This window comes from Protopterus annectens, chromosome 2.part2 (assembly GCF_019279795.1).
Source record: "Protopterus annectens isolate FY-2018-M chromosome 2.part2, PAN1.0, whole genome shotgun sequence".
Classification (NCBI taxonomy): Eukaryota; Metazoa; Chordata; order Ceratodontiformes; family Protopteridae; genus Protopterus; species Protopterus annectens.
The window spans coordinates 1,029,283,217-1,029,299,670 of NC_056730.1; positions in this window are offsets into that span (position 1 = coordinate 1,029,283,217).

The window sequence follows — 16,454 nt, forward strand, 5'->3', positions numbered from 1 at the left end:
GACAATCAACACGAATGTCAATCCAACAATTATTTTAGGATTGCAAAACAACACAAATGGCAATCAAAATATTCATTAGGATTGAACCCCATCCACAAAATGGATTCTGGAAAAAGTTCGTCAGTGGGTTTGGGCCTGGTTCCACCATGGCTGATACCTGCTGTATTACCTCTAGGTGGTCATTGATGTCGTGCTTATTATCTGGTATTTACGCACAGCATTCTTCTTTGATAAGCGCGTACCACCTCTCGCCGCCAGGGTGCAGTCAAGAGCCATTCGAGTTTGCAGCACAACAGTTCTCATTGCATTCAGTTCATCAGTCACAAGTTCGAGAGTGGAAAGGTCGCATTGCTCATTACTTCGAGAGGTTTTGACAACTTCCTCAGTTCCCAGATTGATTTGACTGCTCCATAGGCTGTGATTATTCCAGCCCAGGATATGACACTGTCACTCAAGTCCATATGAGTCAATTTTCCTTTATCTCTTATGGATGAATGATCTTTCCAACCAGCTTCTGTTTTACCCACTGGATTAGTAGGTTTCTCGACTGAGTTCCCAGTTCTTCGAGCTATATCTCTTACATGTCGTATCTTACCCAGTGGCAATTCTGCAGTATGTCTTATGGCTGGAACCAGATAACCAAAAAAACAACTGCTGGACCAATTCTCAGGTAACCATTGATATGCTTATTTCCCACAAACAAAATAACAATATTCTACTTTAGTACTGATGCGGGTTAACTCTGAATGAAACATTTTCCTGTCTATAACAGACAACTGTTTATACAATGCAGGATTTGTCTGCACATCTTTCAGCGTTGTTCTCATTAAGCTTACATACGACTCCTATATCATGCTACAATTAGTACTCTCATCTTTGGCTTTTAGATAACATTTGTAAGACACAGTTATGTTACAATCACTCCAACCAACTTGGAGTGTATCATTTTTATAGAGACAAACAATTCCTTTTTGTGTAACAGGTAAGTACAGTGCCACTTTGTCCTGTGATCTCACAGAACCTGTATCACAAAGTAGATTTTCACAGGTCTCATTTATCCCCAAGGGGACAGCAGACATCAAATGTCCTCCATATGCTGTAGGTATGGCAGTACAAACCCAGCAATTTGAAATGTTCATAGTCTCTACATACACACGCTTCATGGCTAGGTATGTGTTAAAGTTGGGATGCCAGTCTGTGGCCAGTTCATCACGTTTCATCATTTATATCTGTGTAGTTATATGCAGGAAAGATCCCAGCAAAAGAAAAGTCACCACAAACATGGTTGATAGGTGTATGATCAGTAGGACAGTAAACCAATGTCTTTGGGGTTGCTTTGTATTTTCATACACTCTGGCCCTGGTCATTCTGTCTCTGTGGTATATCGGCTACGAAATGTTTCTTAAACGGAATATTCTTCACCGGTTTGCAATGGGTCAGGTGAACCCAGGATGACCTCTCCACAACCTTTACTGCAGTGGGCGTTGCCAACAGTACCTGGTACGGACCTTCCCACGTTGGACTCGTCCAGTTGTTTCTTTGGATAACTTTCAACCACACCCAGGATCCTGGAGTCAGCACTGCGTCCGGCTTCGTTTGTTCTTTATCTGAAAAAGAGTTTAACTGAAAACAAATATTATTGGTTAACAATCCTTTCATATAACTGGCTAATGAGCCATCGACCTCCAGCTCTGCAGGCATGAGAGCTTTCCACTGTGGCACATAATATGCCCTTCCAAATACTACTTCAAAGGGGGTCAAACCCTTTACATTTGGAACTGTTCTCATGCTCAGCAATGCTAGAGGTAGACAGCAAATCCAATTCTTCTGAGCCTCACTCATCAACTTCCTCAACTTATTTTCTAAATCCCATTGTACCTCTCCACCAGTCCTGCTGACTGTGGGTGGTATGTGCATTGATTCTTCATGGAAATCCCAAAGAATCTCCCAGATTGCTGGATTGTCTGGTTCACAAACTGCGTTCCATTACCACTATAGATTCTTTCCAGTATGCCAGATCTAGGGATTATTTCTTTTACTAGGGCCTTTGCCACTGTTGCTGCATCCGGATTCCTGGTTGGGAAAGCTTCTACCCATTTTGAAACATATCTATAATCACTAAACAGTATTTCTTCCCTTCACATTTATTCAGCTCTATAAAATCCATACAAATAGTATGGAATGGCTATGGTGGTGTAGGGAAACCCCCTCGCTTCGGTTGGAATGCTCCCTGTGCATGATGTTTACTGCAAATATGACACGCTGCAGAAAATGTTTGTGTGTAGTTCGTAATTCCGTATGGTGGGAATATTCTGTTAACTTACTGTACCATCCCCCCTGTTGAGACATGGCTCTGCCCATGGCTCAACACAGCCGCATATCTAATTAAATTAGATGGTAATATTGGCCTTTTCTCTTTGGGGATGTACAGTCCGTCTTTAATGATTGCTCCTCGTCTTACCCACTTTTGTTTTTCTGCTTTCGTAGTTAATGTTTGCATTGTTTTAAACATTTCTAAATCTAACATCTCTGAGGGTTGTAATTCCTCATTCAAAAAGAAAGTTTCTGAGTGTGAGGCTGCTTGTTTTGCAGCGGCATCAGCTCGTGCATTACCTTTCGAAATCTTATCCTGTTGCTTTGTATGAGCTGCACATTTACAAATAGCTACTTTAGTAGGTAACTGAATGGAATGTAATACATTCAAGATTAATTGCGCATGATTAATCAGTTTACCAGTGTATGTTATCATTCCCCTATTCTTCCACTGCTGCGCAAAAGCATGCACTGTAGAGAAAGCATACTGACTATCAGTATATATGTCCACACATCTGTTTTCCAGTAGAGTGCAAGCACGTGTTACAGCTATCAGTTCTGCTGCTTGAGCAGACAAGTTATGCTGCAGGGGTTGGGCTTCTACAATCTCAATATCAGTAACTACTGCATAACCTACTAGATTCTTTCCTGTAGGACCCTTTCTACATGATCTGTCCACATAAAATATCACCTCTACATCATCTAAGGGTATATCAGTAAGATCCTGTCTGGGTAAAGTTATTTGCTCCATTTCCTGTAGGCAACTGTGTGGTGTGCCATCTACAGGAGTCGGAAGTAATGTTGATGGATTTCATGTTGTACAACGTTCAATCACCATATGAGGTTGACTCAGGAGTATGGTCATACAAGACAGATGTCTAGCACGGGACAGGAATGCTATTTTCTCTTGCAGCTAAATTATCGCGACTGCATGAGGCACTCTCAAAGTGAGAGGGTGGATTAATACCATTGATGCCGAAGCCTGTACTGCCATAGCAGCTGCAACAACTGCCTGTACACAATGTGGCAATGACCGTGCCACTGGGTCCAACTGCGATGAGTAGTATGCTATGGGGCGTGTCTTACTTCGATGCTGTTGCGTCAAGACTGACGTCATATATCCCTGCTTACAATCTACAGTCTGAAGACATCTCTTATGATAATTCGGAAGCCCCAAAACTGATGATGAAGCTATCAATCGTTTTAGTCTGCAGAAAGCTGTTTCTGCTACTGGAGTCCAATGTAGTATATCATGTGCTGCCATAGGTGTATTAAAGATTAAAGCAGCCAATACAGCCGATTCCAAAGCATAGTTTGGTATCCAGCTTCGACAAAGGTTAGTCGTCCCCAGGAAGGACATCATTTCCTTCTTGGTAGTTGGCTTGGGTGCTTGTAAAATTGCTGCCTTCCTATCTTCATCTAATGTTCTACCCTCCTTGGATACCACATATCCCAGGTACCTGACCTGTATTCTCCAAAGTTGCAATTTATGCTTGTTTACTTTATGTCCCTGTTATGCTAAATATTTCGATAATGCTATTGTAGCTACCCTACATTGCTGCTGGGTAGGGGCCACAAGCAGGATGTCATCCACATAAAGTAGAACTTGACTGCCCCCGGGTGGAGTAAACCCCGCCAGGTTGCTAGCCATCTCCTGTGAAAATATTGTTGGACTTTCACAGTATCCCTGCGGTAGACGAGTATGGGTGTATCTGTTACCCTGAATGTAAAAGCAAACCAATACTGACTATCTGGATGTATAGGTATTGCAAAGGAAGCATAGCTTATATCTACCACGGTAAAATACTTCTGTTGCGGCTTCAGATCATTCAATATAGTGTGTGGGTCTGGCACCATCGGTGCCCTAGGTATTATTGCATGATTAACAGCTTGTAAATCCTGTACCATCCGCCATTCCCCGTTTGCTTTTCTAACAGGAGTTAGAGGGGTATTGCCCTAAAGTTTCTACCAGTATCCCTTTCTTGAGTTGTGCCGCTATGATAGGCTTGATTCCCTGCTCTGCATCCTTCCTCAAAGGGTATTATTTCTTTGGCGGTCTAAATGCTGACTTCGGTGTAATGGTTACTGGACGTGCTGTCCGAATAAGCCCTACATCTGATTTCCCTGTTGACCAAAGAGTGCTTGATATGTCACACAAGGCTCTCTCTTCTTCTTTTAACAGGAACACCAATCAGCTGTCCTCACTCTGCTGTAGGTGTACAGCTGGACGTGCTTGCGTTAGCCAATTTAAGTTTTGCTTCTGTATTCCCTGTTGTGACAATTCTAAGTCGATTTGCCTTTCCCATCTTGTCACTTTTTCACCCTGGTCCACCCATCTGACATTATTATGTTTGGTTACACTGACATGCGGTGGCCTGTTGGACTTATATAGTCCCATGAATTCCTGAGGTAATGAACAACTCAGCACACTATTACCCTCAGTATCCCAGTACAAGGTTCGTAACACTAGTCTATTGGCAGGATGTCTGCACAATGTTTGCTCATATTCCTTATCAGGCCCTGGTGTGCTACAATAGTACAGAGTACAATGTAACAAATGCTGCTGATCATTGTGAAGGGAGCGTACCTTACTGATGGCTACGTTCATCAGTTCCTCAGTTACTGCCCCTGGACCAGTCGTGACGAGGTCCTGGCTGTACCAATAATGAGATTCACCCTCCGATCGCACCACAAAAGTATCCATTTGCCTTTGTGCCTCCATACCCTTCTTGGTAGGGACTACTGCTATGCCAAAGAGCTGCATAATGTCTCTCCCCAGTATATTTACTGGACATTTTGCAGAAAGTACTATTTTACTTCTCTGGGTCATACCTGAAACAGGGTCAGTTATTGCTATATCATGGGAAAGTGGTTCCCTGTATCGCTGCCCGTTTGCTGCTTTCACTAATATGTAGTCAGGTGATTCTGAGTGTTCCGGTAACTTTGAAGGGTGTATCAAAGTTCGTGATGCTCCTGAATCACACAGGAATCTCACATCCTTCCCCTCCACCAGACGTGTAACTTCCGGTTTTGTGTCCGCCAAATAGAGCTCCAAGCTCAACAAGGCTAATTCTAGAACTTCGTTTTCCTCATTTTCTACATCTGTTTGCACTTCCTTTATTCCTTCTACTGCGTTTACATTTTCTCCCTGCCCATTAGTCTCTCCTGATGACTGTTGAACGTTATGACTGTCATATAGTCAATCCTCATCACTCCTATCCTTCCCTTCCGTAGCGTTTTTATTCAACCTGCAATCCCTTGCTAAATGTCCCCTCTTCCCGCAGTTAAAGCACTCACCTTTTCTCTTTCTTTCCTCAAACACCTCCGAGTCTCTGTCAGAGCGTTTATTGCCCTGAGTGTTTCTCTTACCCTTTTTACCTGACTGTACTACAAAGACTTCTGCTCCATCTTCAGCTGTGAAGACCTGTGTCTTCCTTTTCTTCTTACTGTTAAGATGTCTTTCAGCATGCCTAGCATACTCCAGTAAGGCTTGTAGCCTACTCGTTCGGTGATCTATCATATGCTTTGTAATATAGCTACCGATAGGGGCAATGCAACCTTTCAAAAATGCATTTTTCAACTGTTGTTCATATGCACTATCATTTTTCTGATTTGCAGGAATAGGCATACCATTATGGTTATTGAAACATTCCAATAATCTACCATAGTATCCATCTACAGTTTCATTATCTTGTATGCACTGATTAATACAGGTCCAATCTGCTCTAGGTTTCCATTTTTCAGTAATTCGGTCCGTAAGACCCTTCAACGTGGTGTCTACTTCTGCGTCACTATGTGGGAGTGGTTTAAGTTGCGCGTCACGAGCATTCCAGACGCCACAAACCATGTGCCAGTCTGGACCTATTATTTGTCTAATCACCTTCTCTACTTCTTCCCCATTTAAGTGGTAACTCATTCGCATACCTTGTAAATGTTGTATAAACTTTTCATGATTACTTTGTGGATGGGGAATTCCCTCTGTAACTTTCCGGATATCTTCCGGTGTCCACGGTCTATACACTAGGGGAGTTGGGTCCTGGCCTTCCTGTCCTGCCTGAGGGTTCGGTACTTCAATTAATTGACAGATTTCCTCACTCTGTTCTAGTGACTCTCTTCTTAGTTGAGTGTCCCTAGGTGTTTTACGTGTTCGGGATCTAGTTTCAATAGCTTCTCTTACACATGGTTGTTGTAATACCTCTGTTGCCACAGGATAACATGGGGGGGACTAGCCTGCCCTCCCGCTTCATATCCTGGATGTGGTATCGGAGGGGGTGGAGGGGGAGGGGCTTTCGCTACTACTGTATTATTATCTTCTTTGTCTAAGTATGATGCTTTCGCATTTTTAGTCTTCTGTTCCCTTCGGTTCACTTCCTCAATCCACCTATGTGCTTGAGGGATACCCAAATGTCGCTGTTTTTTCGCCTGACCATCTGTGTCACATTTTAAGTGTTTCAAAAGTTTCACTAACGATATTTTGTCTAATATACCATCAAAGTCATATTTATTAACCCATTTTGCAAAATATCTCACATTATCTGCTCTCTGCAATTGCATATACTTCGCATCATCCGTCAAGGGTGTATCTCGTGATCTCTTAGTGCACTGATTTCACATGTCTTCAAAACGACTGTTACGTAACCCTTCTCTCGTACCACGTGGTATCTCCTTCCCTGTATCCACTGTCGTGTCTAGAATGACTGTTTACTCTGCTCTGTGTTCCCCTGATCTATGACCAAATGTAAAACTACTTCAATTCGTTCTCGACCTGCTATCACAAATCTTAACAACAACACAATGTAACCTGGTCCCTGATCTAAAACAGAGACAAAGAGGGAAACTCTCCTTACCTGAGCCTCCTGTTTATGACTGCACGTTTTCTTCTTGGGATCCAATTTTCCGCTTTTCAGCCACAGATCAGAAAGTGGACAGCCTCTTTACACACAACAATTCAGTCGGAGGTCTTTTCACTCAAGAAGAACCATTTAGGCAACTTCTCCTGCGCAGATTTCTTACCACCCATGCACTCTGACCTGTAGCTTACCAAGGGAATTCCGGCTAAGAAGGACCACAATGTCAAATAAGTTTTTAAAATCAGACTGTAGAAATCAGTAGGCTTTTCTAAATGACAGTCAATAACACAGGAAGCTCAGGTTCACAACATTTTACTAGTGTACACCGGGAGGCAAAAAACTATACAGTACAAGTATAAGAGTTTTGTCTGACTCTATACAGGATGCAATTTGTTTATATAGTGTTTACAATCAGCTTTTGCCCACCTTACTGACGTGGTCAGTCACAGGGCATTTCCATCACTATAGTCCGCAATATTCTATTCATACGAAGGTGCTGAGGTAATGCTTTTAAAATGTTTTCCCATGAGAATAACACAGCCTTGCAAGGCACCTGGTCAATTACAGTGTCCTTCTGTAAATGTTGCTCTTTCAAGGACCCTGGACTGTTCGGATACAATAGTCAGTTCATTTCTTAATACGTTCCTTTGTCTCTCTGGTAAGGAGTTGTACTCTATCTTCGATAGAGCTCACAAGGCCATCCTCCTCAGTGGAAGGAAGGAAGATGTACATGTACATACATTTATTTTTCTCTAACCCAGCAGATAATTAATGCTGAAAGACATAAGCCTGCTGAACTGGTTACTGCCAGGGTCAGAGTTCAATCACACTGCAGCTAAGCTTCAGGCAATTACATGCAAGATCATTTCTACTGCCATATTGTAAAGTAGAATAAAATGCATTATATACTATTTGCTTCTAAACTGGCACTTCATATGTGTTTATATATATATTTTTCTAACAACATACATCCGGGCATATGCATGTTATTCCATCCTTTGCGTTGGCCGTGGGTGTTTGGCCGTCCGGCAATGCTACTTTCAACATATGATGTCCCACCTTCCCCTTCTGTGCCTGTGGCACCCTGTTAGGGCGTCCTGTTTGGTAGGCAGATGTTCCGCTATATGTGTTTGACATGTCTGCATAGCTAATCATCGGTACGGTGGTTGAACATCCCACCTTGTCCACATGTGTACAGCTATGTGCACCGTGGCGTGCGCAAGCCTATGGGGTTTGGACAGGTCCATACCACATGCGGGATGTACACATTCTGCCGACACATTCACATGCAGCCATTTGCATATCTGCACCTGAGGTGGGTTGTTAACATGTGGGGTACATATTTGCCCGCGTGGCACTGCCTAAGACAATACTTCTTACCACATTTCAGGTATGCCCATTGTGTGTAGGTGTGTAGCTGCGCAAGGCTGCTAGCTGGGTTGGGTGCACGGTCGTACATGGGTGTGGGTTACATGCTATGATGGGGCTATTGTGTATTACATTTGCATGCATGGGTTCTGCTTCTGGATATTACGCTTAGACATACGCCATCCTGTGTATGCGACGAGCACGTTGCTGGGTGTGGTACATGTTGCTATGCACATGTTTGCCTGTGTTTAGGGTATCTTGTTTCCTTCTTGTTGTTATATCGACACGGCTACCCAGCTGTGTACTCTCACTACTGCTGGTGACCATTAGGGTTGCCACCTTTTCCAATGCCCAACGTGGGACATCTTTGGTGGAAACATCGGATTTTTCAGGACAAAACATACCCACAGCAAGTAGAGATGAAAGAGCTTCACTTTTTTGCCAAAATAAACACTTATTCTCATAGCATTTGGGTTGCTTATTCTGTTTCTTATACCATGTATGTGTTTCAAATACAAAATAATTGTTTTATGCTACTATTAAGGTATATTGAGGGAATATTTTTGTCCTGAAATCTCAGGACATTTGCCATTTTTCGATTTTTTGGCGGGACACAACTGTCACATGAGGGACTGTCCCTAGCAAAGTGGGACAGTTGGTAACCCTGGTGACCATGCCCATGTCGCTACTTCTATGTCGGTACGGCGCACTGACATGCTGCGGTACACCTTCACTGGGTATGCCCACTGACAGTGCATTGCAGGACGGACACGGTATTACACGTATCCTTTGTTCCTTGGACAGGTACACTTAGGGCTTCGTGGGTTGTGTTTGCTTCTCCGTTTTGTTGGGACGGGTACTATGTTGCATACTCTGCATGCATTTCATTCTCCACAGGCCCTGGCTGGTGCGGTTACTATTACGGGTGGCCTGTGGAAGTCAGCACTTTAGGTTGCTCATCGCCTGCCGGCTTAGCCACGCCTCCGGATGCATCCTACTTGGGCTCGCTCACGTGTCCTACGCACGTGTCTGTGGTTGCGGCGCGCACTCATTACTATGCATATGGCGCTGCTACGCTGACTATTCACTGCACCGCCGGCGCAGGCCTTACCCCGGCCTTGCGCCGAGCTTCATGAATCCCGGGGTCTATCTAAATATAAGAATATATTGAAAAAATATTTCTCTGTTTTATTTGCTGCTGTTTAAATCTTAATATTGGCTTTAAAGTTACTTGTTTATTTAAACCAGGATACATATCCGCTTGCAGTCGGACAATCCACTCAAACTCTTTAGTGTCTAATTTATTAATGATGTCACCATGTCTGATATTTGGAAATAAGATATCTATAACCCTAAAGTAAAATTGATGAGAATCATCATATTCATGTACATGCTCAGCCAAAGAGTTAGTATCTACCCCTCTACATATATCTGATCTATGTTCTATGATTCTATCACAGTCTTCTAGCAGATTCCCCCACATAGAATCCTGAACATTGCTGGCACGTAACCAAATAAATAACAGAGGAAGTATTACAGGTAGATGTACAATTAAATGTATATTTCTTCTTGCTAACAAGGTGTATAAATTCATTTGACTGAATAATATTTGAGCAGCAAGAGCAGTTATAACAGGGGCAAGTTCCTTTCTTATTATAATTAATGGAACACTTCCTATTTAGAATAAAATCCATAAATGTTGTTTTAAACTTTCACAGTTCCTATATGTAAATGAAGATTTAACAGGAAGCCATTTTTCATGGCCAGGTATGGCTTTTAGAATGCCCCAGTTATTGTTTTATTAATAATTTATATTGAATTTTAAATTTGATTAATGTTTTTAATAGGATGGGCTGTGTCTTGTGATATATTTTAATTATTTAAAAGCTGATTGCTTTCTTACAATCTTTGTAGCACTGAGGAAGGACTTCTTGTCTGAATGCTTTGTTTTGTTTGCTAAATGCAGTTTGGCACAAACAAAGTTGTCCTGGACCCACGAGTAAAGTGTAGGGGGAGGGGGGTGGGGAAGAGCTAGGCTAGAGATTAAGGGATTGGTTAATCACTAATGTCATGGCAATGTAGGTATTGAAGGGGGGTTGGAGTAGTTAAGAAAGTGAGGTAAGGAAGGCTCAGGATGGGTTTAAGTGTAGGGAGCTAAAGAAAGTAGTTACATTTGGCATGAGTTGTTGGTGCAGTAACAGCTAGCTTATGTCCAGATGACCTATGGCTAATTTACCAGAATTGTGACAATGATGGTAGGCTATCGGAGCCCAAGCGGAAGAATTATTCCAGGATGTGACGAGGTCCGAGGTGGAGCCAGAGCAAGCTTCAGGTAGGAAGAGATGGTGAAGACTCCAGGCCGGGGGAAAAGGCATCAGGCAGAGAAGCAGACGGTTACAGTGGAGACTCCTGTTCCCAGTACATCGCAAGGCGAAAGTGCAGGTAATGATATTAGTTTACCAATGGTTGGGGAACTAGGTGGTGAAGATGGTGAAGTGCAGGTGGTTGATGAGGTTTTGTTGGATGGGGATATAGAAAGGGGAGAAACCGTGTCAGACAGAGTGCAAAGGGGGTTGGTACAGACAGCCAGGTGTGCTGGCGGACAGATGGCTGGAGTGGACCTGGGCTCTAAGGACAGCTTTACTAGCTTGGAGGTAGGATCAGATTTTGGGCTGTGGCCAAGGGACTGGCTAGCTACTCAGGCACTGGTACAGGGCAATAGAGGGGTTATTTTAACTCCGCACATTTTGGGGACGGTGAAAGAAAAACTCTGGAAAGGTGAGTATGTGGATGTGTTTGAGCTGCTAGATGCTGAAGCAGTCCATAGGTTAGTGGAAGCAGAGTCAGACACTAGCAAGGATTTGTTGGCGGTGTTAGCAGTGCTGGGTAGGAAATGGACAGGTAAGCTTAGACCCAGGACTTGGGACAACTGGGTGGTTGGCTTTATTTATTACATGGCAGTGCAGCTGGAGAAGGATGGCGCATTGGCTTTGCCCCTTTTGGGATATTTTCTCACCATTCAGGAGGCACAATGTTTGAGACCGGGGAACGCATGGTTGTGGTATGTTAAGCGGTTCCGTAAACGGAAAGCAGTTGACCAGTCTCTAAGGTGGGAGGTGCATCATCTTGATATATGGCTGGCTACAATGATGGACAGCTTTGATGGGTTTAATAGGAGGATGAGCATGGGTGAAGCAGGTGGGGTGTGTTGGTCATTTAACAATGGTACTTGTTTATGGGTTGGCTACAAATTTGCACACACATGCTTAAGATGTGGAGGAAATCATTCCATGGCTTACTGTGGATGGCAGCCCATACCAGTGTTGTTCTATGAACCAAAACCCTGCCATCCACAGTAAGCCATGGAAATCATTCCATGACTTACTGTGGACGGCAGGGTTTTGGTTCATAGAACAACACTGGTACGGGCTGAGAGGGAGATCTTCTTTCCTCTGAAGGATTAAAGACAGCTCACGGTAGGGGCAATTTTCATGGACCCAGGGGACTAGGATCCTTTAGAGCCAATGGGGGGACGGGTGCTTTTCCCCATTAAAGTGGAGGTATTGGAGGATATACTTTGCCAGTGTCCTGATTTAGTTCTTAAGACTGAGGTAATTCAAGGGTTTCAATGAGGATTTCCTATTAAGTCCATGGTGTGGATGGGGAGGGAGTTGTAAGAACCACTGTTCAGTGCAAGGGAAAGAGGAAATTTTTGAATTTGGTAGGTAAGGAGTGTAAGGCAGGGCGTTTGTGGGGTCCATTTGATACGCCGCCTTTTATTATCTACAAGGTGTCACCATTGGGGTTAGTGCCAAAGAAACGGCCTGGGGAGTTTAGATTGATTCATCATCTTTCATTTCCAGAAGGGAGGTCATTGAATGATTTTATTGGGGACGAAGATGTTATGGTGCGTTACGCCTCTTTGGATGATGCAGTGCAGGTGATCAGGGAATTTTGGGAGCCGTGGTTGGTTAAGATTGACATTGAATCAACTTTTCATTTGTTGCCCATTAGGAGGGAGGATTGGCCATTGTTGAGGATGAAGGTAGGCAGTAAGTACTATTTTGACACTGCCATGCAGATGGGTTGTTCCATGGCATGTGCGACATTTGAGAAATTTAGTACCCTTTTGCATTGAATTTGGAATCAGAGGGTGGGAACGCAGAAGGCGGTGCATTATTTGGATGATTTCTTGTTAGTTGGAGAAGGGATGGTGGGGGTTCAACAGGGGTTGCAGGAATTTTACCAGTATGTGTGAGGAAATGGGTGTACCTTTGGCACAGCACAAGATGGAAGGTCCAGCAAGAACAGCGAGGATTGTTTTGTCTACCACAGGATAAGATAGAGAGGCTGCAGTCAGCTATACAGGGGGGGGGGTGTTGGACAAGAATAAGATTTGGGTTGGTTCAGTCATGGAACTGTTGGGTCTTCTGAACTTTGCCTGTCGAGCGGTACATCCAGGTTGGATGTTTTTCAGGGTGTTAGCTTATATGCTAAATGGGGGTAGGAGCAAACATCATTGGGCTAGGGTGACCAGGCTAGTGCAGGAGGATTTGAAGTTGTGGAATGCTTTTGTGCAACAATTTAATAGGATTTCCTTTTGGCAATCAGATTGGGTGGATCAGGAAGAACTTCATTTGTTTATGGACGCAGTGGGCAGTATTGGCATGGGGGCTTACTTTGGGGGAAGATGGTTTACAGTGCAATGGCCTCCAGATTGGAATGAGGAATGGAGGCATGATGTCGCTTTTTTAGAACTGATGCCGATATGGGCAGCTTCGGTGGTGTGGAAGGAGCAGTTGAGGAGCAAGCAGGTAGTTTTTCATTCTGATAATATGGCTGTGGTGAAGGTGCTACAAAAGAAGGCAGCTAGGGCAGAATCACTGTTGAGGATATTGTGGAGGTTGGTATTGCAGAGCCTGTTAATAAATTTTGCTTTTACAGTGGTACATGTGCCTGGTGTTAAGAATGATATTGCTGAGAGTTTGTCCTGCTTTCAGTTTTGCAGGTTTCGAGAGTTGGCTCCAGGGGCGGTTGAGGTGCCAGAAACACTGCCGGAGGAGGTGTGGAATCTTGGAACAGGATAGTCAGGCAACTGGTGCAGCATTCCTGGGCTTCTTCTATGAAGAAGGCATACGGTAGGGTTCTTTTTGATTTTAATCAATTTGTTTTGCAATTGCCAGATGAGGAAAGGGTATGGTCAGAGGAATGTGGCTAGTGCTTGGGAGAAAGGTAAGACTTTGCAGACAGTTAAAGTGGATCTGACGACTATTAGCAATTTTGCTAAATTTGGCGGGTTGCAAGATTTTATGAAGTCCTGGACATTAGGATGTATGTTGAGAGGGTGTGAGAGTGTGATGGTGGAGCGCAGGGATACACAGTTGCCAATTACAAGGGGAATATTGAAGATTTTGTTACATGGTTTAGGATTATTACATTGTGGGTTGCTGGATTATTTTATGTGGGGCACTCTGTGCACGTAGTTATATTTTGGCGCTTTCTGGGTATCGGAATTGTTAGGTTCCTTATGTTGGAAGGATGATATAGTGACTGAGAGAGAGGTCAACATCGTAATACAGAAAAGCTAGATGGATCAGATGGGTAGGGGATGTACGGTGGTGCTCAAAGCAGACAGGAACCTTCACCTTTGCCCAGTAACTTGGACTACAGAATTTCTGAGTAGGAGGTTGGGGCATTCAGAGAGGTTGGTGTATTGTTCAAAGGATGGCAGAGTAGTTTCCAGTAATAGGCTTATTACTTTAATTAGGAGGATTTTGGGTTGCATGGGATTTCTGGCTGAGAAGTTTGCAGCTCATTCTTTTAGAATTGGGAGAGCTTTGGATTTGGCTAGACAGGGTTGTTCAACTGAGGTTATTAAAAGGATGGGCAGGTGGTCCTCAAATGCCTTTTTATCTTATATTAGATAGTAGTGTTTGTGATTATTAACATTTATTCTTTTTCTTTTAGGGAAGCGTATACTCATTTTGGGCAATTTGTGTATCCGCTGGGCTGAGAAGCGTGCTTTAATCAGGGAGGATGGAAGGAATTTGGGTTTATCTTATTTAGGATGCTCTGTGTTTTGGCATGGGGTTAGGGGTATGACTTGGGATAGGTTGATGTTTGAATTTCAGAAGGCTAAATTGTGGATAGGGTGTCCTGATATAATAATAATTCATTTGGGAGGTAATGACTTGGGTATTTTGGCTAAGAAGTGTTTAGCGGAGATTATTTTGCAGGATTTGTGGAGACTACAGGATAGGCACCCGGGTATGCAAATTGTGTGGTCAGAGTTGATTCGTCAATTGTGTTGGAGGGAGGCATGCAGTTGTAAAACAATTGAAAGGGCCAGGAGGTTTGTTAACCATACATTGAAGAGGCAGTTAAGAAACTCGGGGATACATATCATTCAACATGGGGAGTTTGGGCAAGGAGAGGTAGGTTGATATCATATGGATGGAGTTCATCTGTATTAAATTGGTTTGGATTTGTTTAGTTTGCATCTCAAGCTGTTTCTACAAGAGATAATGCAGGTTAAGCTTTAGGAGAGGGAACAGCCTGGGATCAGGCTGGTGGTGGAGAAGAGGGACCGGATTGTCCTCTTCTGTTCCCCCTCTAAGGATGTGGTTTGATTTGACCAATGGTTTTGTGTAGTGGAAGGTGAGAAGGTATGCTGTGCTGATGGAGGAAGTTTCAGGGTAAGCAGGTACACTGCCCTGAGGTGTAATTGAGCAGGGTGAGTTGTTACGCTGCCCTGAGGATCATTGTGGCTGAAGGCAATTGATGTTGTTTATATGTTTGAAGTTCATGTTATGATAATACACAATAAAGGTTGTCAAATGGCTTTGTGTGTTTAGAGTTGTTTGTTTGAAGGGAGGCCAGGACAAATGCAGTTTGACACAAAGTTGTCCTAGACCCACGAGTAAAGTGTAGATGGAGGGGGGGAGAGCTAGGCTAGGGATTAATGGATTGGCTAATCACTAGAGTCATGGCATTGTAGGTATTGAAGGGGGATTGGTGTAGTTAAGGAAGTGATGTAAGGAAGGGTGGGACTCAGGATGGGCTTAAGTGTAGGGAGCTAAAGGAAGTAGTTACATTTGGCGTAAGTTGGTCCCTCCCACCCTCCCTTTTTAGGTGAAGGAAGATTTGGTGGGTTGGAGCAGAGAAGAGGGGCAGGATTGTCCTCTTCTGTTCCCCCACTAAGGATGTGGTTTGATTTGGCCAATGGTTTTGTGTGGATGAAGATGAGCAGGTACACTGCCTATTATTTGTGGGGAGGGGTGAACAGGTACACTGCCCAGTGGAGGAAGTTTCAAGGTGAGCAGGTACGCTGCCCTGAGGTGTAATCGAGCACGGTGAGTTGTTACGCTGCCCTGAGGATCATTGTGACTGAAGGCAATTGATGTTGTTTATGTTTGAAGTTCATGTTATGATAATATACAATAAAGGTCATCAAATGGCTTTGTGTGTTTAGAGTTGTTTGTTCTAAGGGGGGCAGGGACAAGTGCTTTTTATTATGTCTGCTCAGTGTTGTGGAGTTTGCTTCTTTTTTGTAATGTGGTGTGGGTTTGCCAGAAGCCTAGGTTGAGCCGTTTGGTTGACATCATTGTGTGGGTTAGGGGGTTCTTTATTAAATGGCCTGTGCAGATGTGGTGTGTGTAGGTATGGAGGTACCCTAGCTGTGTTGTTGATGTGTGTGTGTGTGTATGTATGCACACAGTTCTGCCATGTGGCTGCCCTATACAGGTGTATGTTGGACAGCTGCAGACCATACATGGAAGGGTGTACAGTTCACCGGACAGAGGAACTGCACCTGCCAGAGTTTGCACAGGCGCCACCAGGCAGAAGCCAAGATATGGTACTCTCCCCTGACAATGACAATTGTCTGCTGGATCCACATCCCTGTTGGGACTGGCTAGGACCACA